Consider the following 25,327-nt stretch of genomic DNA (forward strand, 5'->3'; position numbering starts at 1 on the left):
GAGCATCATTAAGTGCTCATGGATTTTTATATATTCAGTATGTTTCAAACAACTGCATTCCCTACTTTTGTTGGCCATCTTTGGCCAAAGGGATCCCTTGGTGTTTGTTTCTGTGACCTTTTGACATACTTATCTGTGGTGAATGGACTCCTTGCTTTGTGGCACTTGACATCCCATGCTCATCGTGTATATATTCTGCCCCAGAGCCTGAAATAAAGCAGGTATCTGAGCAGCCCTGGTTTCCTTTAGCTAGACATTATATTTAAAAACCTAAATGGATGACTTAACATTATTTTATTTGTAGTAAAAATGAAAGATTATATATCTAAAGTTCTATTTCAAGGCAATATTTATTTTAGGCAATAAATAAAACTAATTGCTTGTTTTTTTCTTTTAAGCTCACTTTCAAATTATTATATGAAGGGAGATATACACATTTCATTGTAAGTATACTTAAAATTGGGTTAATAATTTTATACCAATGTTTCATTTTTCCAGATAGCAAAATTTATATTTAAAATTTCCCAGAAAGTTTGAAATGAGGGATATACATGAAATCTCAAATATTTTCATGTGTATTCAAATAAGAGTATCAATTTCATCGGAATTGCTATAGTAAAAGCTTTGAAAAAACTTTCAGAAATGTGATGGCTTGATATTAGCTGTCAAATTTGAGTTTTAGCTTGGCACAGTGAAGGCTATAATTTCAGGTGTTAGCAGAGTCTGGTGTAGGAATGCATGATGTTCAAATAAATGAAATACAAATACTACTTGGCAGCAGTTCTCAAAGTAAGCTCTGAAAACTGTTGGGCTTACTGAGACACTTTAAGGTGGTTTGCAAGGTCTTCCTTTTTTTAACTCTGAATTCATATGAGGGCTGATTTCCTTCATAATATCTTAGTTCTGACAATATATTGCACCAGACTGAATTCACAAGTAGAATATGAGAAGCCAGCTGTCTCTTAAGTTTGATGGTAAAGAGATTTGCAAAAAATGTTTAAAAGGCCACTTTTCTGGTTTTTTTAAACTAGTCATTATTGAAAAAAAAGTTCTTTTAGTAACATGTATATATCTAAAATATTTGTTTTACTTTCTTTTAATACAGTAAATATGGACATATATAACCCATACAAACAAAAGCTCTTTACTTTTACTCTTTAAAAGTCCTCATTCAGAGGTGGAGCCAAGATGGTGGCATGAGTAGGACAGTGGGAATCTCCTCCCAAAAACATATATATTTTTGAAAATATAACAAATACAACTAATACTAAAAGAGAGACCAGAAGACACAGGACAACAGCCAGACTACATCCACACCTGCGAGAACCCAGTGCCTGGTGAAAGGGGTAAGATACAAGTCACAGCCCAGCGGAACCCGAGGCCCATCACACCAGCTCCCGGCGGGAGGAGAGGAGTCAGAGCGGGAAGGGAGAGGGAGCCCAAGACTGCTAAACACCCAGCCCTAGCCATCCACACCAGAGCGCAGACACACAGTGCATGCGTGAGGTGCTGGAAACTAGGGAAACAGGACAGTAAGACCTTTGAGTGGGTCCCGAAGCTGGTGCCCCTGTGACAAAGAAAAGCGAGTGCTTTTTGAAAGTCTTAAAGGGACAGGGACCCCACAGCTGGATGGAAGCATGCCAGGTCACAGTCTAGCAGCTGGAATTTCCAGGGAACTCCGGGCACACTAACCTCCTGGGCAACAGCTCTGAGACCCCTCACAGAGGTAAACAGCCAAACAGTGCCCCCATCCATTACCTCTCCGGGGCTGCGCCATAGCAGAGTAGCAGCCTGAGGCTGGCCATGCCCACGGCAAGGGTGTGTCCCTCCATAGTGGCCAGAAGAGATACAGAGACCCAGTCTACACGCAATTGCCCAACACAAGCCACTAGGGGTCGCAGTTGTCCCAGTAAAGAAAGGCCAGGAGCAAGTAGAAAGTTTTGGCTCTCCCAGCTGACAGATGAGTCAATAGCATACCACTGCACCTATCAACATGAAAAGGCAAAAAAATTTGATCCAGACAAGACTAACCCAGACAGCTTTGACATCTTCTACATCTTCCCCTGAGAAGGAACCTGGGGAGATAGATTTAACCAGTCTTCCTGAAAAAGAATTCAAAACAAAAGTCATAACCATACTGATGGACTTGCAGAGAAATATGCAAGAACTAAGGAGGGAGAATACAGAAATAAAACAATCTCTGGAAGGACTTCAAAACAGAATGGACGAGATGCAAGAGACCATTAATGGACTAGAAAACAGAGAACAGGAATGCAGAGAAGCTGATGCAGAGAGAGATAGAAGGATCTCTAGGAATGAAATAATTTTAAGAGACCTGTGTGACCAATTGAAATGGAACAATATCCACATTATAGGGGTACCAGAAGAAGAAGAGAGAGAAAAAGGGATAGAAAGTGTCTTTGAAGAAATAATTGCTGAAAACTTCCCCAAACTGGGGGAGGAAATGGCCTCTCAGACCACAGAGGTACACAGAACTCCCATGACAAGGGATCCAAGGAGGGCAACACCAAGACACATAATAATTAAAATGGCAAAGATCAAAGACAAGGACAAAGTATTAAAGGCAGCCAGAGAGAAAAAAAAAGGTCACCTACAAAGGAAAACCCATCAGGCTATCAGCAGACTTCTCAACAGAAACCCTACAGGCCAGAAGAGAATGGCATGATATACTTAATGCAATGAAACAGAAGGGCCTCAAACCAAGAATACTGTAACCAGCACGATTATCATTTAAATATGAAGGAGGGATTAAACAATTCCCAAAGAAGCAAAAGTTGAGGGAATTTGCCTCCCACAAACAACCTCTACAGGGCATCTTACAGGGACTGCTCTAGATGGGAGCACTTCTAAAAAGAGCACAGAGCAAAACACCCAACATATGAAGAAGGGAGGAGGAGGAATAAGAAGGGAGAGAAATAAAGAATCAGCAGACAGTGCTTATAATAGCTCAATAAGCGAGTGAAGTTAGACAGTTAGATAGTAAAGAAGCTAACCCTGAACCTTTGGTAACCACAAACTTAAAGCCTGCAATGGCAATAAATACATATCTTTCAATAATCACCCTAAATGGAAATCGACTGAATGCATCAATCAAAAGACACAGAGTAATAGAATGGATAACAAAGCAAGACCCAACCATATGCTGCATACAAGACACTCACATCAAATCCAAAGACATGCACAGACTTAAAGTCAAGATATTTCATGCAAACAACAGAGAGAAAAAAAGCAGGTGTTGCAATACTAGTATCAGACAAAATAGACTTCAAAATAAAGAAAATAACAAAAGATAAAGAAGGACATTACATAATGATAAAGGGCTCAGTCCAACAAGAGGATATAACCATTATAAATATATATGCACCCAATACAGGAGCACCAGCATATGTGAAACAAATACTAACAGAATTAAAGGAGGAAATAGAATGCAATGTATTCATTTTGGGAGACTTCAACACACCACTCACTCCAAAGGACAGATCCACCAGACAGAAAATAAGTAAGGACACAGAGGCACTGAACAACACACTAGAACAGATGGACCTAATAGACATCTACAGAACTCTACATCCAAAAGCAGTAGGATACACATTTTTCTCAAGTGCACATGGAACATTCTCCAGAATAGACCACATACTAGGCCACAAAAAGAGCCTCAGTAAATTCCAAAAAATTGAAATCCTACCAACCAACTTTTCAGACCACAAAGGCATAAAACTAGAAATAAACTGTACAAATAAAGCAAAAAGGCTCACAAACACATGGAGGCTTAACAACACGCTCCTAAATAATCAATGGATCAATGACCACATCAAAATGGAGATACAGCAATATATGGAAACAAACAACAACAACAACACAAAGCCCCAACTACTGTGTGATACAGCAAAAGCAGTCTTAAGAGGAAAGTATATAGCAATCCAGGCATATTTAAAGAAGGAAGAACAATCACAAATGAATGGTCTAATGTCATAATTATTGAAATTGGAAAAAGAATAACAAATGAGGCCTAAGGTCAGCGGAGGGAGGGATATAATAAAGATCAGAGAAGAAATAAATAAAATTGAGAAGAATAAAATAATAGCAAAAATCAATGAAACCAAGCGCTGGTTCTTCGAGAAAATAAACAAAAGAGATAAGCCTCTTGCCAGATTTATTAAGAGCAAAAGAGAATCAACACACATCAACAGAATCAGAAATGAGAAAGGAAAAATCACGACGGACCCCACAGAAATACAAAGAATTATTACAGAGTACTATGAAAACCTATATGCTAACAAGCTGGGAAACCTAGGACAAATGGACAACTTCCTAGAAAAATACAACCTTCCAAGACTGACCCAGAAAGAAACAGAAAATCTAAACAGACCAATTACCAGCAACGAAATTGAAGTGGTAATCAAAAAACTACCAAAGAACAAAACCCCCAGGCCAGATGGATTTACCTCGGAATTTTATCAGACATACAGACAAGACATAATACCCATTCTCCTTAAAGTTTTCTAAAAAATAGAAGAGGAGGGGATACTCCCAAACTCATTCTATGAAGCCAACATCACCCTAAAAACCAAAACCAGGCAAAGACCCCACCAAAAAAGAAAACTACAGACCAATATCCCTGATGAACATAGATGCAAAAATACTCAACAAAATATTAGCAAACCGAATTCAAAAATACATCAAAAGGATCATACACTATGACCAAGTGGGATTCATCCCTGGATTGCAAGGATGGTACAACATTCGAAAATCCATCAACATCATCCACCACATCAACAAAAAGAAAGACAAAAACCACATGATCATCTCCATAGATGCTAAAAAGCTTCTGATAAAATTCGACATCCATTCATAATAAAAACTCTCAACAAAATAGGTATAGAGGGCAAGTACCTCAACATAATAAAGGCCATATATGATAAACCCACAGCCAACATCATACTGAACAGTGAGAAGCTGAAAGCTTTTCTCCTGAGATTGGGAACAAGACAGGGATGCCCACTCTCCCCACTGTTATTCAACATAGTACTGGAGGTCCTAGCCACAGCAATTAGACAAAACAAAGAAATACAAGGTATCCAGTTTGGTAAAGAAGTTAAACTGTCACTATTTGCAGATGACATGATATTGTACATAAAAAAACCCTAAAGACTCCACTCCGAAACTACTAGAGCTAATATCAGAATTCAGCAAAGTTGCAGGATACAAAATGAACACACAGAAATCTGTGGCTTTCTTACACACTAACAATAAAGTAACAGAAAGAGAAATCAGGAAGACAATTCCATTCACAACAGCATCAAAAAGAATAAAATACCTAGCAATAAACCTAACCAAGGAAGTGAAAGGCCTATACCCTGAAAACTACATGACACTCTTAAGAGAAATTAAAGAGGTCACTAACAAATGGAAACTCATCCCATGCTCATGGCTAGGAAGAATTAATATCGTCAAAATGGCCATCCTGCCCAAAGCAATATACAAATTTGATGCAATCCCTATCAAACTACCAACAGCATTCTTCAATGAACTGGAACAAATAGTTCAAAAATTCATATGGAAACACCAAAGACCCCGAATAGCTAAAGCAATCCTGAGAAGGAATAATAAAGTGGGGGGGGGGATCTCGCTCCCCAACTTCAAGCTCTACTACAAAGCCACAGTAATCAAGACAATTTGGTACTGGCACAAGAACAGAGCCACAGACCAATGGAACAGAATAGAGACTCCACACATTAATCCAAACATATATGGTCAACTAATATTTGATAAAGGGGCCATGGACATACAATGGGGAAATGACAGTCTCTTCTTCAACAGATGGTGCTGGCAAAACTGGACAGCTACATGTAAGAGAAGGAAAATGGATCACTGTCTAACCCCATACACAAAAGTAAATTCGAAATGGATCAAAGACTTGAATATAATTCATGAAACCATAAAACTCTTAGAAAAAAACATAGGCAAAAATCTCTTAGACATAAACATGTGTGACCTCTTCTTGAACATATCTCCCCGGGCAAGGGAAACAAATGCAAAAATGAACAAATGGGACTACATCAAGCTGAAAAGCTTCTGTACAGCAAAGGACACCATCAACAGAACAAAAAGGTATCCTACAGTATGGGAGAATATATTCATAAATGACAGATCCGATAAAGGGTTGACATCCAAAATATATAAAGAGCTCACACACCTTAACAAACAAAAAGCAAATAATCCAAACAAAAAATGGGCAGAGGAGCTGAATAGACAGTTCTCTAAAGAAGAAATTCAGATGGCCAACAGACACATGAAAAGATGCTCCACATCGCTTGACATCAGAGAAATGCAAATTAAAACCACAATAAGATATCATCTCACACCAGTAAGGATGGCCACCATCCAAAAGACAAACAATAACAAATGTTGGCAAGGTTGGGGAGAAAGGGGAGCCCTCCTACACTGCTGGTTGGAATGTAAATTAGTTCAACCATTGTGGAAAACAGTATGGAGGTTCCTCAAAATGCTCAAAATAGAAATACCATTTGACCCAGGAATTCGACTTCTAGGAATTTACCCCAAGAATGCAGCACTCCAGTTTGAAAAAGACAGATGCACCCCTATGTTTGTCGCTGCACTATTTACAATAGCCAAGATATGGAAGCAACCTAAATGTCCATCAGTAGATGAATGGATAAAGAAGATGTGGTACATATACACAATGGAATATTACTTAGCTATAAGAAAAAAACAAATCCTACCATTCGCTACAACATGGATAGAGCTAGAGGGTATTATGCTCAGTGAAATAAGCCAGGTGGAGAAAGACAAGTACCAAATGATTTTACTCATATGTGGAGTATAAGAACAAAAGAAAACTGAAGGAACAAAACAGCAGCAGAAGCACAGAACCCAAGAATGGACTAGTAGTTACCAAAGGGAAAGGGACTGGGTAGAATGGGTGGGAAGGGAGGGATAAGGGTGGGAAAAAAAGAAAGGGGGCAGTATGATTAGCATGTATAGTGTGTGGGGGGCACGGGGAGGGCTGCGTAACGCAAAGAAGACAAGAGACAAGTAGTGATTTTACAGCATGTTACTATGCTGATGGACAGTGACTGTGAACGGGGATGTGGGGGAGACTTGGTGAAGGGGGATACTATTAAACATAAAGTCCTTCATGTAATTGTAGATTATTGATACCAAAATAAAATTTAAAAAAAAGTCCTCATTCAATTTTAAGAATATAAAGAAATTTTGAGGCCACAAAGTGTGAAAACCTCTGTGATATCTTGCACTATTTGCTTACTAATTGTAAATATGTATGGATAGGAATACATTTGAAATATAAATACATTCATAGAATTTGTAAACTTAATTGTTTCAAGTTAACTTGCTTCTTTCCTTAAATATTAGACATGTCTAACCATAATTTAGAATTTTACCATAGATAAATATGATTCATTTTCTTCCTGATGACATTTGTGTCACATGGAAGCTTGCTCTAATAGACAACTTATTATATTTCAAGTCCATACAGAAATCCAAATATTCTGTTTATAATTCAATTGATGGATTTGAAGAAAATGGGCTGCTCTGAGGGTTTATTCTAGTTAATTTTTTAATAGACTACTTATTTTAATAGATTAATTTTTACTGTAAAATTGAGCAGAACGTAAGAGTTCTCCTATATTCCGCACTCCACACTTGCCCAGCTTCCTCAACTATCAATATTTCAGCACCAAAATTGTACATTTGTTAAAATTGAATGGGCCTACATTGATATATCATTTCACCCAGAGTCTATAGCTTACATGAGTGTTTACTCTTGGTGATAAACATTCTGCGGGGTTTGACACATGTATATTGACATGTATCACCCTAATGGTATCATAGTTTCACTGCCCTAAAAATCCTCTGTGCTCTGCCCATTCATCCTTCTCTTCTCCCCTGGCAGCCACTGATTTTCTTACTGCCTCCCTAGTTTTGCCTTTTTCCAGAATGTCATATAGTTGGAATTGTTACTGGACTCCCAAAGACCAGCGTCTTTAGTTTCAGAGTTACAGAAATGAACACTGAAAGCATAAGAAAGAAAGTGGTAGGGGTTTAATAGAGAGAGCTTGTATACAAGGAGTGGACAATAAAGAAAAATGTCGGGGTTTCTGAGAGGACTGTGCATAAAGCTTATAAAGGCAGTTTCAGAGGGTGAGAGGTTTGGGAGGAATAGTATTGAATTGTTTCATGGTGTTATATCCTTCATTTAGCTTTTGGTGCCACCACTTCACGGTCAGCAGCTATGGACTCACTGGCTTTCCCAAAACATGGATACGGACCTCCGTTTTCAATGTTTTATAAGATAAACTGTCAAAAAGAATTTTTGTAATTCTCTTTCGCCTACAAGGCAACGATTCTCCTTGGGAAAACAGGGACTGGTCATTTATCCTTGGAAGTGTTTGTTCTGGCTTGGATTTAAGATATGGTGGGTTGACTGCTGATGATATAGCTGGTTTATGGCTTACCACAAATTCTTCTTAAAAGACATTTGGGAGCTTTTACCTTTTAACCTGTAAGTCCAAAGATGGAGTCCCTTTAACTTAAAATGGAGTCCCTCTTGATCTTCCCTATGCTGGTTCACTTTCAGAATCGTACATTAGGTTGTTGCATTTTCAGAAGACCTCAGCTTCTCAAGTACATTTACTAAATCTTGGTGACAAAATCAGGTCACACTTGGCAACTCTTTTCGTATGTTTATTTACTTTCCATCATAATAAAAATCACACATACCAGTCCTTGTTTTTCTTCTGTGTACATTCCATTCTAGACCATCAGCTCCTAGTGGCCAGGAACTTCAACTATTTCATTTGTTTTTTTTTTTTTTTTTTTTTTTTTTTGAGAGGGCATCTCTCATATTTATTGATCAAATGGTTGTTAACAACAATAAAATTCAGTATAGGGGGGTCAATGCTCAATGTACAATCATTAATCCATCTCAAGCCTAGTTCTCGTCAGTCTCCAATCTTCTGAAGCATAACGAACAAGTTCTTACATGGTGAACGAATTCTTACAGAGTGAATAAATTCTTACATGGTGAACAGTACAAGGGCAGTCATCACAGAAACTTTCGGTTTTGATCATGCAATATGACCTATAAACCATCAGGTCAAATATGAATATTCATTTTATTTTTGTACTTGATTTATATGTTGATCCCACATTTCTCCTATTATTATTATTATTTTTATTTTTAATAAAATGCTGAAGTGGTAGGTAGATGCAAGATAAAGGTAGAAAACATAGTTTAGTGCTGTAAGAAGGCAAATATAGATGATCAGATGATCAGGTGTGTGCCTATGGACTAAGTATTAATCCAGGCTAGACAAGGGCAGCAAGACATCCACGGATGCAGAAGATTTCTCTCAAAGCAGGGGGGGTGAGGTTCTGAGCCTCACCTCTGTTGATCCCCAAATTCTCACCTGATGGCCCCCCTGCGACTGTGCCTGTCTTAGGTTGTTCCTCCCTTGAGGAATCTTACCCGTCTCTGGCTAACCAGTCATCTTCCGGGGCCATACAGGGAAATGTAAAGTTGGTAAGTGAGAGAGAAGCCATATTGTTTGCAAAGGTTAGCTTTTTACTTCTTTGCAGATTTATGCCCTGTGGCTTCTATGCCCAGCACTTGTCTCGAGGTATCTTTACCACCTGGAGGAATTATGATACTCGGTAAATTCGATATGAGGCACGAATTCTATTTAAGGTTTGTAATTAGGAAGGAAGAAGAAAAGCTATAGATGTAGCATATGAAGGAAACTTGGGAGGATTGATTATTTCTTTGACATATCTTCTTGTATAGTACCTTAAGTATGTATAGGTTTTAAACTACTAACTAATTTGCACACACATATTAACATAATAGGAATACGGTGACATAAACAAAGCAAATCTATAATTACCAGCCATCTCCAGTGAAGCCAAGAAAACCATTTAGGCACCCTAGGCATTTGTGAAAATTTATCTATGATATGATGGATATTGTCCAACTGTACTTGAACCATCAGACAAATTAAAGCAGCCCATTTCTGGGATCTGTTCACATCCCATATGTTCTTTTAACCATAGATAGTCTATAGTCATGAGATTTTGGGGTGCTACAACTTGCACCCCTCCCAACTCCTGGTTGAGTTCCAACAGTACAGATCCAGTCAAATTCGTTGTCTCACTGTATGCACATGCCAGCCTAGACATCTCCCTCCTCCTTCTTATGGCAAGTCCAGGAGACGGTGGGCTGGATGCAGCCACAACCGCAGCATCGTCCGGATCCCTGTGGAGGCTTTTTGATGATCATCCCCCGGCACGAGTCCTCCAGAGAGTGCTGATGCCGGAAGCTCCTCCTCATATCGTATCTTAGTTCATTTTCTGGGTATCCAAGCTAGGCCTTGATCTTCTGCATAGAAACAAACAGACCCTTTGCCCACACTTTGACATGCCCTCTATACCACTGTGCAGAACTCATTGGAGGTCAGCACACAGTAACTGCTTTTTTTTTTTTTTTTTTAATTAAGAGAAAGGAATATTATCAGAAAAGAGTACCTCCATAGCTGATCATCTGACACCCTTTAAGTGATCAACATTAAGGATATTTAAAGCATGCGTTGATCTTTGATTTACCAATAGTTTTATCCTGTTAAGGAGTAATCCCCCTTTTCTTTCTTTCTTTCTTTTTTTTTTTTAAATTTTTAATCTACACTTACCTGAAGAATACTATGTTTACTATGCTCTCCCCTATATCAGGTCCCCCCTAACAACCACATTACGGTTACTGTCCATCAGCTTAGCAAAATGTGGTAGAGTCACTACTTGTCCTCTCTGTGTTGTGCAGCCCACCCTCCCCTTTCTCCCTCCCCCCCATGCATGCTAATCTTAATACCCCCCTTCTTCTTCCCCCCCCTTATCCCTCCCTGCCCACCCATCCTCCCCAGTTCCTTTCCCTTTGGTACCTGTTAGTCCATTTTTGGGTTCTGTAATTCTGCTGCTGTTTTGTTCCTTCAGTTTTTCCTTTGTTCCTATACTCCTCAGATGAGTGAAATCATTTGGTATTTCTCTTTCTCCGCTTGGCTTATTTCACTGAGCATAATACTCTCCAGCTCCATCCATGTTGCTGCAAATGGTTGGATTTTTCCACTTCTTATGGCTGAGTAGTATTCCATTGTGTATATGTACCACATCTTCTTTATCCATTCATCTACAGATGGACATTTAGGTTGCTTCCAATTCTTGGCTATTGTAAATAGTGCTGCGATAAACATAGGAGTGCATCTGTCTTTCTCAAACTTGATTGCTGCGTTCTTAGGGTAAATTCCTAGGAGTGGAATTCCTGGGTCAAATGGTAGGTCTGTTTTGAGCATTTTGATGCACCTCCATACTGCTTTCCACAATGGTTGAACTAATTTACATTCCCACCAGCAGTGTAGGAGGGTTCCCCTTTCTCCACAGCCTCGCCAACATTTGTTGTTGTTTGTCTTTTGGATGGCAGCTATCCTTACTGGTGTGAGGTGATACCTCATTGTAGTTTTAATTTGCATTTCTCTGATAATTAGCGATGTGGAGCATCTTTTCATGTGTCTCTTGGCCATCTGTATTTCTTTTTTGGAGAACTGTCTGTTCAGTTCCTCTGCCCATTTTTTAATTGGGTTATTTGTTTTTTGTTTGTTGAGGCGTGTGAGCTCTTTATATATTCTGGACGTCAAGCCTTTATCAGATCTGTCATTTTCAAATATATTCTCCCATACTGTAGGGTTCCTTTTTGTTCTATTGATGGTGTCTTTCGCTGTACAGAAGCTTTTCAGCTTAATGTAGTCCCACTTGCTCATTTTTGCTGTTGTTTTCCTTGCCCGGGGAGATATGTTCAAGAAAAGATCACTCATGTTTATATCTAAGAGGTTTTTGCCTATGTTTTTTTCCAAGAGTTTAATGGTTTCGTGACTTACATTCAGGTCTTTGATCCATTTTGAGTTTACCTTTGTATATGGGGTTAGACAATGGTCCAGTTTCATTCTCCTACATGTAGCTGTCCAGTTTTGCCAGCACCATCTGTTGAAGAGACTGTCATTTTGCCATTGTATGTCCATGGCTCCTTTATCAAATATTAATTGACCATATATGTTTGGGTTAATTTCTGGGGTCTCTAATCTGTTCCACTGGTCTGTGGCTCTGTTCTTGTGCCAGTACCAAATTGTCTTGATTACTATGGCTTTGTAGTAGAGCTTGAAGTTGGGGAGTGAGATCCCCCCTACTTTATTCTTCTTTTTCAGGATTGCTTTGGCTATTCAGGGTCTTTGGTGTTTCCATATGAATTTTTGAATTATTTGTTCCAATTCATTGAAGAATGTTGCTGGTAATTTGAGAGGGATTGCATCAAATTTGTATATTGCTTTCGGCAGGATGGCCATTTTGACGATATTAATTCTTCCTAGCCATGAGCATGGGATGAGTTTCCATTTATTAGTGTCCCCTTTAATTTCTCTTAAGAGTGACTTGTAGTTTTCAGAGTATAAGTCTTTCACTTCCTTGGTTAGGTTTATTCCTAGGTATTTTATTCTTTTTGATGCAATGGTGAATGGAATTGTTTTCCTGATTTCTCTTTCTATTGATTCGTTGTTAGTGTATAGGAAAGCTACAGATTTCTGTGTGTTGATTTTGTATCCTGCAACTTTGCTGTATTCCGATATCAGTTCTAGTAGTTTTGGAGTGGAGTCTTTAGGGTTTTTTATGTACAGTATCATATCATCTGCAAATAGTGACAGTTTAACTTCTTCTTTACCAATCTGGATTCCTTGTATTTCTTTGTTTTGTCTGATTGCCGTGGCTAGGACCTCCAGTACTATGTTAAATAACAGTGGGGAGAGTGGGCATCCCTGTCTGGTTCCCGATCTCAGTGGAAATGCTTTCAGCTTCTCGCTGTTCAGTATAATGCTGGCTGTGGGTTTATCATATATGGCCTTTATTATGTTGAGGTACTTGCCCTCTATTCCCATTTTGCTGAGAGTTTTTATCATGAATGGATGTTGAATTTTGTCAAATGCTTTTTCAGCATCTATGGAGATGATCATGTGGTTTTTGTCTTTCTTTTTGTTGATGTGGTGGATGATGTTGATGGATTTTCGAATGTTGTACCATCCTTGCATCCCTGGGATGAACCCCACTTGGTCATGGTGTATGATCCTTTTGATATACTGTTGAATTCTGTTTGCTAATATTTTATTGAGTATTTTTGCATCTACATTCATCAGGGATATTGGTCTGTAATTTTCTTTTTTGGTGGGGTCTTTTCCTGGTTTTGGTATTAGGGTGATGTTGGCTTCATAGAATGAGTTTGGGAGTATTCCCTCTTCTTCTATTTTGTGGAACACTTTAAGGAGAATGGGTATTATGTCTTCTCTGTGTGTCTGATAAAATTCCGAGGTAAATCCGTCCGGCCCCGGGGTTTTGTTCTTGGGTAGTTTTTTGATTACTGTTTCAATTTCTTTGCTTGTAATTGGTTTGTTTAACTTTTGTGTTTCTTCCTTGGTCAGTCTTGGGAGGTTGTATTTTTCTAGGAAGTTGTCCATTTCTTCTAGGTTTTCCAGCTTGTTGGCATATAGGTTTTCATAGTAGTCTTTAATAATTCTTTGTATTTCTGTGGAGTCTGTCGTGATTTTTCCATTCTCATTTCTGATTATGTTGATTTGTGTTGACTCTCTTTTTCTCTTAATAAGTTGGGCTAGAGGCTTATCTATTTTGTTTATTTTCTCAAAGAACCAGCTCTTGGTTTCGTTGATTTTTGCTATTGTTTTATTCTTCTCAATTTTGTTTATTTCTTCTCTGATCTTTATTATGTCCCTCCTTCTGCTGACTTTAGGCCTCATTTGTTCTTCTTTTTCCAGTTTTAATAGTTGTGATGTTAGACTATTCATTTGGGATTGTTCTTCCTTCTTCAAGTGTGCCTGGATTGCTATATACTTTCCTCTTAAGACTGCTTTCGCTGCATCCCACAGAAGTTGGGGCTTAGTGTTGTTGTTGTCATTTGTTTCTATATATTCCTTGATCTCTATTTTGATTTGTTCATTGATCCATTGATTATTTAGTAGCATGTTGTTAAGCCTCCATGTGTTTGTGAGCCTTTTTGTTTTCTTTGTAGAATTTATTTCTACTTTCATACCTTTGTGGTCTGAAAAATTGGTTGGTAGAATTTCAATATTGTGGAATTTACTGAGGCTCTTTTTGTGAGCTAGTATGTGGTCTATTCTGGAGAATGTTCCATGTGCACTTGAGAAGAATGTATATCCTGTTGCTTTTGGATGTAAAGTTCTATAGATGTCTATTAGGTCCATCTGTTCTAGTGTGTTGTTCAGTGCCTGTGTGTCTTTATTTATTTTCTGCCCGGTGGATCTATCCTTTGGGGTGAGTGGTGTGTTGAAGTCTCCTACAATGAATGCATTGCAGTCTATTTCCCTCTTTAGTTCTGTTAGTATTTGCTTCACATATGCTGGTGCTCCTGTATTGGGTGCATATATATTTAGAATGGTTATAGCCTCTTGTTGGACTAAGCCCTTTATCATTATGTAGTGGCCTTGTTTATCTCTTGTTACTTTCTTTGTTTTGAAGTCTCTTTTGTCTGATATTAGTACTGCAACCCCTGCTTTCTTCTCACTGTTGTTTGCCTGAAATATGTTTTTCCATCCCTTGACTTTTAGTCTATGCTTATCTTTGGGTTTAAGGTGAGTTTCTTGTAAGCAGCATATAGATGGGTCTTGCTTTTTTATCCATTCTATTACTCTATGTCTTTTGATTGGTGCATTAAGTCCATTTACATTTAGGGTGACTATTGAAAGATATGTACTTATTGCCATTGCAGGCTTTAGATTCGTGGTTACCAAAGGTTCAAGGTTAGCTTCTTTAGTATCTTACTGCCTAACTTAGCTCACTTATTGAGCTGTTATATACACTGTCTGGAGAGTCTTTTCTTCTCTCCCTTCTTATTCCTCCTCCTCCATTCTTCATATGTTGTGTGTTTTGTTCTGTGCTCTTTTTAGGGGTGCTCCCATCTAGAGCAGTCCCTGTAGGATGCCCTGTAGAGGTGGTTTGTGGGAAGCAAATTCCCTCAGCTTTTGCTTGTCTGGGAATTGTTTGATCCCACCATCATATTTAAATGATAGTCGTGCTGGATACAGTATCCTTGGTTCAAGGCCCTTCTGTTTCATTGCATTAAGTATATCATGCCATTCTCTTCTGGCCTGTAGGGTTTCTGTTGAGAAGTCTGCTGTTAGCCTGATTGGTTTTCCTTTATAGGTGACCTTTTTCTCTCTAGCTGCCTTTAAAACTCTTTCCTTGTCCTTGATCCTTGCCATTTTAATTATTATGTGTCTTGGTGTTGTCCTCCTTGGATCCTTTCTGTTGGGGGTTCTGTATAATTCCATGGTCTGTTCGATTATTTCCTCCCCCAGTTTGGGGAAGTTTTCAGCAATTATTTCTTCAAAGACACTTTCTATCCCTTTTCCTCTTTCTTCCTCTTCTGGTATCCCTATAATACGAATGTTTTTCCTTTTGTATTGGTCACATATTTCTCTTAGTGTTGTTTCATTCCTGGAGATCCTTTTATCTCTCTTTATGTCAGCTTCTATACGTTCCTGTTCTCTGGCTTCTATTCCTTCAATGGCCTCTTGCATCTTATCCATTCTGCTTATAAATCCTTCCAGGGATTGTTTCACTTCTGTGATCTCTTTCCTGACATCTGTGATCTCCTTCCGGACTTCATCCCACTGCTCTTGCATTTTTCTCTGCATCTCATCCCATTGCTCTTGCATTTTTTTCTGCATCTCTGTCAGCATGTTCATGATTTTTATTTTGAATTCTTTTTCAGGAAGACTAGTTAGGTCTGTCTCCTTCTCAGGTGTTGTCTCTGTGATCTTTGTCTGCCTGTAGTTTTGCCTTTTCATGGTGATAGAGATAGTTTGCAGAGCTGGTACAAGTGACCGCTGGAAGAGCTTCCCTTCTTGTTGGTTTGTAGCCTTTTCCTGGGAGAATAGCGACCTCTAGTGGCTTGTGCTGGGCAGCTGTGCGCAGACAGGGCTTCTGCTTCCTGCTCAGTTGCTTTGGGGTTTATCTCCGCTGTTGCTGTGGGCTTGGCCTGGCTGGGGCTGTTCCTCCAAAATGGTGGAGCCCCGTTGGAGGGGGAGCAGCCAGGAGACTATTTATCTCCGTAAGGGGCCTCTGTGCTCCCTGCTGCCCAGGGGGTTAGAGTGCCCAGAGATCCCCAGATTCCCTGCTTCTGGTCTAAGTGACCTGTCCTGCCCCTTTAAGATTTCCAAAAAGCACTCTCCAAACCAAAACAACAGCAGCAACAATGAGAGAGGGAACAGAAACAAAGAGAAAAGAAAAAGGAAAAAAAAAGGAAAAAACAAGCGATTTTTTTTTTTTTTTTTTTTTTTTTTTGTCCTCAGGTGCTGGTCCCAGGCACCCGCTCACTGGTCCTGCTGTCCTGTCTCCCTAGCACCAGGGTCCCTGTCCTTTCAAGGCTTCCAAAAAGCACCCACCCACCGGTCCCGCAGGGAAGGAACGCTCAATATTCTTTGTCCTCAGGCACTGGTCCCACGCACCCGCTCACCAGTCCCGCCGCCCTGCCTCCCTAGCACCGGGGTCCCTGTCCCTTCAAGGCTTCCAAAAAGCACTCGGCAAAAAGAGAGAATAAAAAGGGGAAAAACGCGCAATTTCTTCCGTCCTCAGGTGCTGGTCTCAGGCACCCACCCACCGGTCCCACAGGGAAAAATGCGGGATATTCTTTGTCCTCAGGTGCCGGTCCCAGGCACCCGCTCACCAGTCCCGCCGCCCTGCCTCCCTAGCACCGGGGTCCCTGTCCCTTTTAGGCTTCCAAAAAGCACTCGCAGAAAAGAGAAAAAAAAAAGGGGAAAAACGCGCGATTTCCTCTGTCCTCAAGTGCCGGTCTCAGGCACCCGCCCACCGGTCCCGCAGGGAAAAACGGGGGATATTCTTTGTCCTCAGGCGCCGGTCCCAGCCACCCGCTTACCAGTCCCGCCACCGTGCCTCCCTAGCACTGGGGTCCCCGTCCCTTCAAGGCTTCCAAAAAGCGCTCGCCAAGAAGAGAAAAAAAAAAAAAGGGGAAAAACGCGCGACCTCCTCCGTCCTCAGGCACCGGTCTCAGGCACCCGCCCCCAGGTCTCGCAGGGAGAAACGCGGGATATTCTTTGTCCTCCGGCGCCGTTCCCAGGCACCTCCTCACCGGTCCCGCCACCCTGCCTCCCCAGCAACGGGGGCCCGTCCCTCTAAGGCTTCCAAAAAGCGCTTGCCAAAAAATAAAAAAATAAAAAACCGCTCCGGTTTCTCTCCACCCGCCGGGAGCCGGGGGGAGGGGCGCTCGGGTCCTGCCGGGCTGGGGCTTGTATCTTACCCCCTTCACAAGGCGCTGGGTTCTTGCAGGTGTGGATGTGGTCTGGATGTTGTCCTGTGTCCTGTGGTCTCTATTTTAGGAAGATTTTTCTTTGTTATATTTTCATAGCTCTATGTGTTTTTGGGAGGAGATTTCCACTGCTCTACTCACGCCGCCATCTTGGCTCCGCCTCCTATTTCATTTGGGGTCAACCAATTAATTATTAGTAGTGCCAATAGAACTCAGCCAAATTTATAAATAGGTCCTCACTCTTATTTGATGAAAATGATCCTTTCCACTAAGTGCTCTCGGAATTAAATTCTTAAGCATTGGCAGCAAAAAGTTTATCCTACAGTCATTACTTTAGTGACAGAAGAGAAAAATTACAAAACAGACACATATCCCCTTCACAAGAGAGCGATTTTGTTCTCAGGAAACTCTTAAGAGCTGTAGTTATCACATCATTTAAGTCTCTGAGTAGGTTCTTAAACCATTAGAATTAATTTCTAACTGAAATTACCAGTGTCTGGTATTTACATTTCTATTAAATGATTTGAAAATGCACCAAGTAGTTTGTCAGTATCCAAAAGAATAAAGACAGATATGATAAGGGATATGTAAATTGGGGAAGGGGTAGAAAAAAAGAGAAAAAAGTACTTTATGTCTGGTAGTTCTAGGATCCACTTTCTGTATAGGTTGTGATAACCCTGTTAAAAGTTTGCACCATGTGAAGGCAAAAACTTACATATGAAATTCTAGTAAACCACCTTGTTTGAATCATTTTTTTTAGGTTGCTTAGAAGCAGGAAAATTGGACAGTTTTCCTGTGTATACTTTAGTAGGAAAACGCAGTAAGGGGGAATTCAGAGGGGAGAGTGCTAGTAATGTACTTTGCCACCATAGCCGTGCTCTTGAAACAGCTGCTGGCGTCTCGCTTTTTTGACCTTCAAAACAAGGGAAGGGCTGAAGTCAGTTCCACGGATTTTCAGCTCCCTTTTGCCTTCTCAGTCATCATTCCGGAGCTGGTCTTAATGCTCCATAACTGCTTGCCTAAAGAGCGTTTTTTTTTGATTCCCTGTGGGTCAGGGCCGGGTTTTGGGCCGACCGGTTCCGGGGGCCGGTTTCCGTGGGGGCGAAGTTCCGCGCGGCTCCCGCGCCCGAGGTCGGGGGCGGAGCCTGCCGCCGGCGGAAGGCGGGCCCGCGGGACGGCCCCTGGCTGAGCGGCGCGGCGGGTGCGGAGGGAGGGCACTCGGGGCGGCGGGTGCGGAGAGCGGACGCGGGTGGGCGGGCGCGGCGCCGCCGGCCCCGAGCACTCTCGGGTTTGCGGGCCTTCCTGGGGGCTCGGCGCAGGCGGGCGGGCGTCGCTGGGAGGCGGAGGGCCTCTGGCCGCCCGTCCTGTGGTGATCGCGAGCGGTGTGCGGGCGCGCGTTTACCGAAGGCCCCGCGCGGCGCCGGTCAGCCGCCCCTTCCGGCCAGCTCGGGGCTAACACGGGTCGGAAGTCGGCTCCGAGCGCCGGCCGCACGTGGCCGGGAGCCCGCCGGCTTCTCCCCGCCGGTGGGCGTCCCCTCCCAGGGGGACCGCTCCGTCCCCGAGCCCGGGCCCTGGGGCAGCCCTGTGGGTACGCGCTCCCCCTGCCTGGGAGCCTTGACCAGGTGGTGGGAGTACCTGAGGCTTGAACTTCAGGATTTTAAAGCACGTGTCTGTCTCTGTCATTTTTACTTTTAGGGTTTTGGCCAAATTGGGCGAGGGCACAAAGTAACCACTTACCCCTTCTCACCGAGGAAGAACGGGAGAAAGGGTAAGTAAGGAAGGATCAGGGGCGGGAGGAGCCAGGGCAGACCTGCGAGAGCCAGGGAGAGGGGCGAGAGGACGGGCGAGAGCCAGACTGACCTGAGGCGTCTTGGGACCAAATTCCCCCACTTCATTAGGAATCTGAGGCCTGCCCTCAAGGTTCACAGGCTCCAAACCCAAGACTTTTTTTACCCTTAGAGCCTGTAGAGTTGGCTGGGAGTTTGACAGCACGGCGCGAATCCCCTTTAGCCACTTGTCCTGGTGGAAAACTGTCCTTACCCTTCACCTTTGCAACACTGATCCTGCAGTTACCTGCCTAGGGCGCACATTCCTGGCTATCTTTGACTAATCCCTGAGACCAAAGTATCAAAGGTTCAGGTCCAGCTTGATAATTAACAGGAATGTCTCCCAAGGATGTTAACATTTTTAAAGGAGACTTGTAAAAATGCTTCAGAACCTGGGAGCATAAATAGCAATATCACAAGCCTGAAGTTCTCTTGGGATCTTTCATGCTTGTAGAGGAAGGTATTTGGGGGTAGGGGAGAGCTTACCAGGATGTGTCTTTTTCTCTTGACTTTCACTTTGATCACACCTCACAAGCATTATATTCACTTCTGAAAAGTTGCCAAAACAGCACATTAAAGCCTTTGGAGATTTGCTGTAATTTTCAGTGTGATCTCCTTTCATTGGTAATTTCATTAGAATTGTAACATTACTTCTTCAGCACACTCCCCCACCCACCACTTATGGGTGAAATGAAATACAGTTCCTCTCAGAAGGTTGGGAATACCTTATGCATGTCACATATAAACAAATGTTTTAGTTAAAGTTCAGGTTAGTTACAAAGAAGCAAGAATGTAGTAAACCAGTTTTGGATACTTACACAGGAAACCTAGAATTGCCCTCTGACATCTTGAAATTATCTGTCTGTGCCTGAACTTGCCTTCTTGTTTGTGTGCAAGTGGTAGATGATCATATAATTTACTTTATGAAAAACCAGAAAATAGTTGTTTATTGGTGATGTGTTTGTCCATTTATGGATTCGATATTTATTATCTTTTCCTACCAAAGTGCTGAGCCCTTTGATACAAGTAGGATGGTGAGAACGATGAGACTGTTGGAGATGGCCATTTTGGGGCAGACCTTTCACCAGTTTTCTGTGGATTTTCTGAATAGTTAAGTGATAATGTACAAGACCTTCTCTGTACTACTGATCTCAAGGGTGTGCAGGTCTGTAGTGTTGTGGAAGAACAGTGTTATTTTTCTGTCTTTTAGTACTTTCAAGGATTATTGACCATGGTGATTTGTGTCCTGTAATTAACAGTGCTATAGTCATCTTCCAATATAATAAATGTACAGTATAATTATTAGATGAGGATAATTTTATGAATTGTTCCATAAGAAGGGCCTAAGATTAGAAGGCACAGAGTGTGTTAAGGATCATGCACTTAGCAAAATAAATACTAAAGCTGACTTCATTTGTGTGGATTTCTGAACTTTTAACCTCATTTTATATTGAAGTGAAACAAGATGTTTTCTTCTGGTTACCAAGGGTTTATAAGATTAACAAAAGTTATTTGATACTCAATCTTGCAGGGATATAAAATGTAGAAAGTGAATCTCCTATGAACTCACTCTCAGATGACAACTGTCAATAATTTGTGTTTATTTGTTCAAGATTTTTTTCTTGTTTATATCTTACTATTGGGCAGTGTTTTACATTTCTGTCTTTACCTCCATATTCTTGGTTAGTTCCATCCCAGATCCTCACGTAGAAGTAGCACACCTTTTATAGTCTTTAGACATGAGCTTGATTCCTGGTTCTTATTTTATTAGCTCTTCCACTATGGAAGTTAAAACTTCTTTGCTTCCTAACTTCTCATTTGTCAAAACAGAACAATGAGTATATTAAAAAGAATTTGTAAAAAACCGGCCCACAGATACTATTTCCCTCCCTGTTTCTGTATCTGGTCACCCATTACTTTCTTATGATCTTCCTTCTGATTGTGGAAAGCAGTATGGTACTTAGCTTTCCTGAAGGTGGCCAGCCTCCTGAGTATTTGTATTTTCACAGTGATCACCTTTTATATCTGATCCTAGAATTTATGGGATAAGGACTGACACCTGATGTGGCTTGAATTCCTCCTATTAAATCATTCCATAGTCCTTCCTAAAGAGTGTCATCTTGAAAAATGAAGGGAAAGAGTTTCTATAAATGTGTTTTAAAAGCTCTGACCCTGTTCCCAAAGTGAGAAGGACATACTACTGCATTTAGCTGGGTACTTAAACTTAGGATTTCTATTTCAGAAATGTCTTTGGTTTATAAGAATTATAATAAAAATGCTGATATTTCATGTCCAAACCGTCATCATTTTGCCAAGTTGTGGGTTTAATATACAGCAAAGCTGTGTATTTAGTGCATCTAATCCTGCTCTAGAAGCCAAGAAAGACAAGTCCACAGATATCTGATTCACACCAGACATCTGGTTTTACTTTGCTAAGGAGTACATTTTGTCAGTAGATTAGAGGCATATCAGCTGAACTGCTGGAGTTTGTGGCATTTCTATCATAAGCTCTGGTCTGTGGGGTTTATTTACTATGATGTTTTATTTAAATGACAGCACACTATATGAGCACTTGGTCAGATAAGCATACTTCCCATAAGTATCTTCTAGTGTCACTGTTCTTTCAAGTTAAAAAGGCGAAATAGTCTCTATCCTTGGTGACTTTTGTGGAAAAAAATATTTTTATAGAAAAGCCTCCCCTAAGAGTCCACTCTGTTCCAGAAAGTCATTTTCAAGTCCATTTTTGTTTATAATGTTGAACAGAGTACTTATAGAAATAAAATAACAAATAACATTTAGATTTCCAGGTCAGGACCCGAAAGGTTTTAAAAATTATTGTATACCAATTATGTGTTAGTGGTGGTATAGACTCTAACCAACATTTATAATAGTGTTTTGGAGAATAATGTATTCTGAGTTCCAAACTAGAATGGCTGGGCCACATCTCTCTCCATTTTGGGGTAGTCAGAGATAGAAATACTTCGGAGGCTGTAATTCCTAAGTTCTCAGGCAGGCTCTGTCATTGCTTAGCTGTGTGATATTGGACCTACATTCTTTGTTTGTAAAATGGGGTAATTACTCATGATTATTGTGAGATTTAGTGAGTCTTTATAAAGTAACAATATCTAGTACGTAGTATGTCCTCAGTAAATAGTAGTTTCATTTTCTTTCCTGTAGGTTCTGTCCACAAGAACAGACTCCCTTTCTTTTACATCCCCAACTAATCCACTGGCCAGGACCTGTGGCTCCAAAACAGAGGGAAATTAGCCATGGAATCTGGGGTTTGGCGGTGGGGACTGGGAAAGGGTGTATGGAGAATGATGACAAAAGGGAGGAGTGGTGAGCTGAGAGAGGAAGGTGCCAGTCTTCTGCTCATCCAGGGACTTAGGCTCATGAATTACTTGACTCATAGCAAGGACCACCTTTATCTCTTCGTTTCTGTTGATCTTTTGTTAGTTGCTACTTGGAGACTCTTACTCCCTGATTGCCTGCTTAATCTAATGATAAGTTTTTTCTTTGTCACATTGACACTGCCTGAATAACCTTGGATTTCTATTTTTTATGTGGGACTTAATAACAGATGTCTGTACTTCTTTAAGATCTAGATTTTTTCTATGCACAAAGTCTAGTTGATCTTCTTGCCCTTGTATTGGCCTACAGTTCATTAATTCCTTTAAAAAAAAAACTACACTATGTGCATAGAAGTAGCTGAGGACATACATGTGAAAATTCATTGTCCTTGACCAAGGAGCTTATAGTCTAGTAGGACAGCAGATGTTTTAACCAACAGTTCAAGTATTGTATGCTACTTGTCATAATGGAGATAGAAGAGAAAGGAAGACTAGCGGGAGCTCTTGATCCCTGGTGCACATTCAAGAGAAGTGTTTTAGCAGTGGTTGTGTTTGAGCTGAGTCTTGAAAGCTGAGTAGGAGTGGGCAGGTTGACAAGCAGCAGAGCTTTTCAATAGCATGAGGAATTGCATGGTATGAGAGCACAGTGTATTCTGGGAGCTACATGTAGGTCAGTCTGTGAAGTCAGGAGTGAAAGGAGATGAAGCTGGATAGCTAATTCAGGGTGCCCTTCCTATCCCATGTGTAGCAATGAGCCACTGAGAATTGTTGAGTGACATGAAAGGTCACTGAAAGAAGTGTGCTGGGTAGATTGGGGGTGCAGTGGGCTGGAAGGTGAGATGAGGCAAGATTGGTGGCCAGAGCAGACAGTGCCTTGGTATGATAGGAGGTTGAGAGCTCAGGCAAGGATGGAAGTAGTGAGAATACTAAGAAGTAAGACCATTTAGGGAAGATACTTAGGAAGAAGGAAAATTGGGTGGTCTTTGTAACTATTTGAATTTAAAAGAAATGGGAGACTAGAATGACTGCCAGGTTTCTGGTTACTGAGAGGGGAAAGAGAAGAGGAAGCAGATGTAAGGGGCAGGTGGTAAGTTCGGGTTGGGACATGTGATGAGCAGAATGGTGGGGTGTATCATTGGCTAGTTGGAGATGTCTAGAGGGCAGCTGGATATAGGATCCGGGAGCATGATAAGAGATGTGGAGGCCGGAGATGGAGATATCTGAGTGTTTGCCACATGGAGAGTAGTTGAAGGCATGGACAAAAGTGCTTAGAGGAACTGCATAGAAAGAGAAGAGAAAAGTGGACAAGTAAGTCTTAGAGGATATTGAAATTTTAGAGACAAACTGAGAAGAAGAAAGATACAAGGATGCTGAAGGGGAGTGGCCAGATAGGTTAGGAGAAAAGAGAAAGCAAAACTTTTCAGGTCGATGGCAGAATTTCAAGAAGTAGAACCCAGCTAAAAATGTAATGCTTAGGATCATTACATTTGGTGAAGATTGTCAAGTGCCTGTTAGAAGTCATGAGGTGCATTATAATGGTGGGGCCAGAAACTCATCTGCCCTGTAAAGGAGTGCATAGGAGGTGAGGAATGAGCATAGCGTAGGTATGACTGGACCCCTCTTCAGTGATTCTGACTTCACTGGTCTCCAGAATGTTAAAAGCTCTCCAGGAATCCTAACATGCACCCAAGAATGAGAACCACTGCTGCAGTCCTTTTTTTCTGGGGAGAGATGGCATGTTTATATGCTGAAAGGAAGGAGCCCCATAGAAAGGGAGATGTTGAAAATGTAGCTGCCTGTAATCACTGTTTTTTGATTGTCACATTTCTTCTGAATGAAAATCATGTTGACCCTTTGCCTAATTCTCCCTTAAAAAAAAAAACATATCTGACAACACCCTTGAATATACTGTTTACCTTTTCCTTTCCTAGTCTGGAGTTCCTAGCCTGGAGTTCACAGTTGCCTGGCTCTCACCACATCTGGCTATTTTTGTGTACTACTCTCTAACCTAATCCAGTTGTTTGGAAAAATATCCCCTTTGTTTTATTAGAAGTTGAAAATTTTCAAAGGAGTGTCTACCTGGAGGCTAAGGGGGAGATAATCATACCCAACATAAGAAATCATTAGGGAGTGAGAAAAATGGATGTGTAAATGAATGCCTTATGTAATATGTGTTACTGTTGGAGGTAGAGTTCAGGGTCCAATGGATACAATGGACTTCTTTATTTTGTGTGATCCTGAAGGCTTCACAGAGGAGGTGAGGCTTGAGCTAGAGCTTGCAGTGTAGCTGAAGTATGGAGTGGTAAGGTTCAGGGAGTGGGATCAAGGGAATAAAATACTCTTTGGTGGCCCTGTGATAGAAGCAGAATGGGTCAGAGTTTCCTTCTGATTTATTGCAAGATACCTTTTCCTTTGAGGGAGTGCTTAGGGAATAGGATGTTTCAGCTTACTTGTAGAGACATCCACAGTGTCTCTTTTTGCAGTATAAGCTTTCTGTGAATTTACTTCCATTCGTTGATTATGTATTAGATGGATAAATCAGATCAGAGCAATTAAATCAGGATCCCTGGAGATGATGCCCAGGTACTGATATTTTTTACTGATATTGTGTCCCAGGTGTTCTACTGACAGTCAGGGGAGATAACCGGTGGGCTAAAACATCATACAGGAGAGAAGTCTGGGAATTGGAGCTAAATTGTAGGTTG

The 25,327-nt window shown here is 41.0% G+C and overlaps 1 protein-coding gene across 10 annotated transcripts in view; it reads left to right on the forward strand.

Annotated features, from left to right (window-relative positions):
* Positions 1-18,557: 18,557 nt before the first annotated feature.
* IMMP2L (inner mitochondrial membrane peptidase subunit 2) overlaps positions 18,558-25,327 on the forward strand; it is a 917,077-nt gene continuing 910,307 nt past the window's right edge. For 2 of the 10 annotated variants that reach the window (XR_005063787.2, XR_005063788.2), the window contains exons 1-2: positions 18,563-18,647; positions 19,142-19,214. The gene's annotated coding sequence lies outside the window, so the exon portion shown is untranslated. The other 8 variants (XM_037027502.2, XM_037027496.2, XM_073238584.1 and 5 more) reach the window with 8 other exon arrangements.

Source organism: Manis javanica, chromosome 6 (genome assembly GCF_040802235.1).
Source record: "Manis javanica isolate MJ-LG chromosome 6, MJ_LKY, whole genome shotgun sequence".
In the NCBI taxonomy this organism is placed as follows: domain Eukaryota; kingdom Metazoa; phylum Chordata; class Mammalia; order Pholidota; family Manidae; genus Manis; species Manis javanica.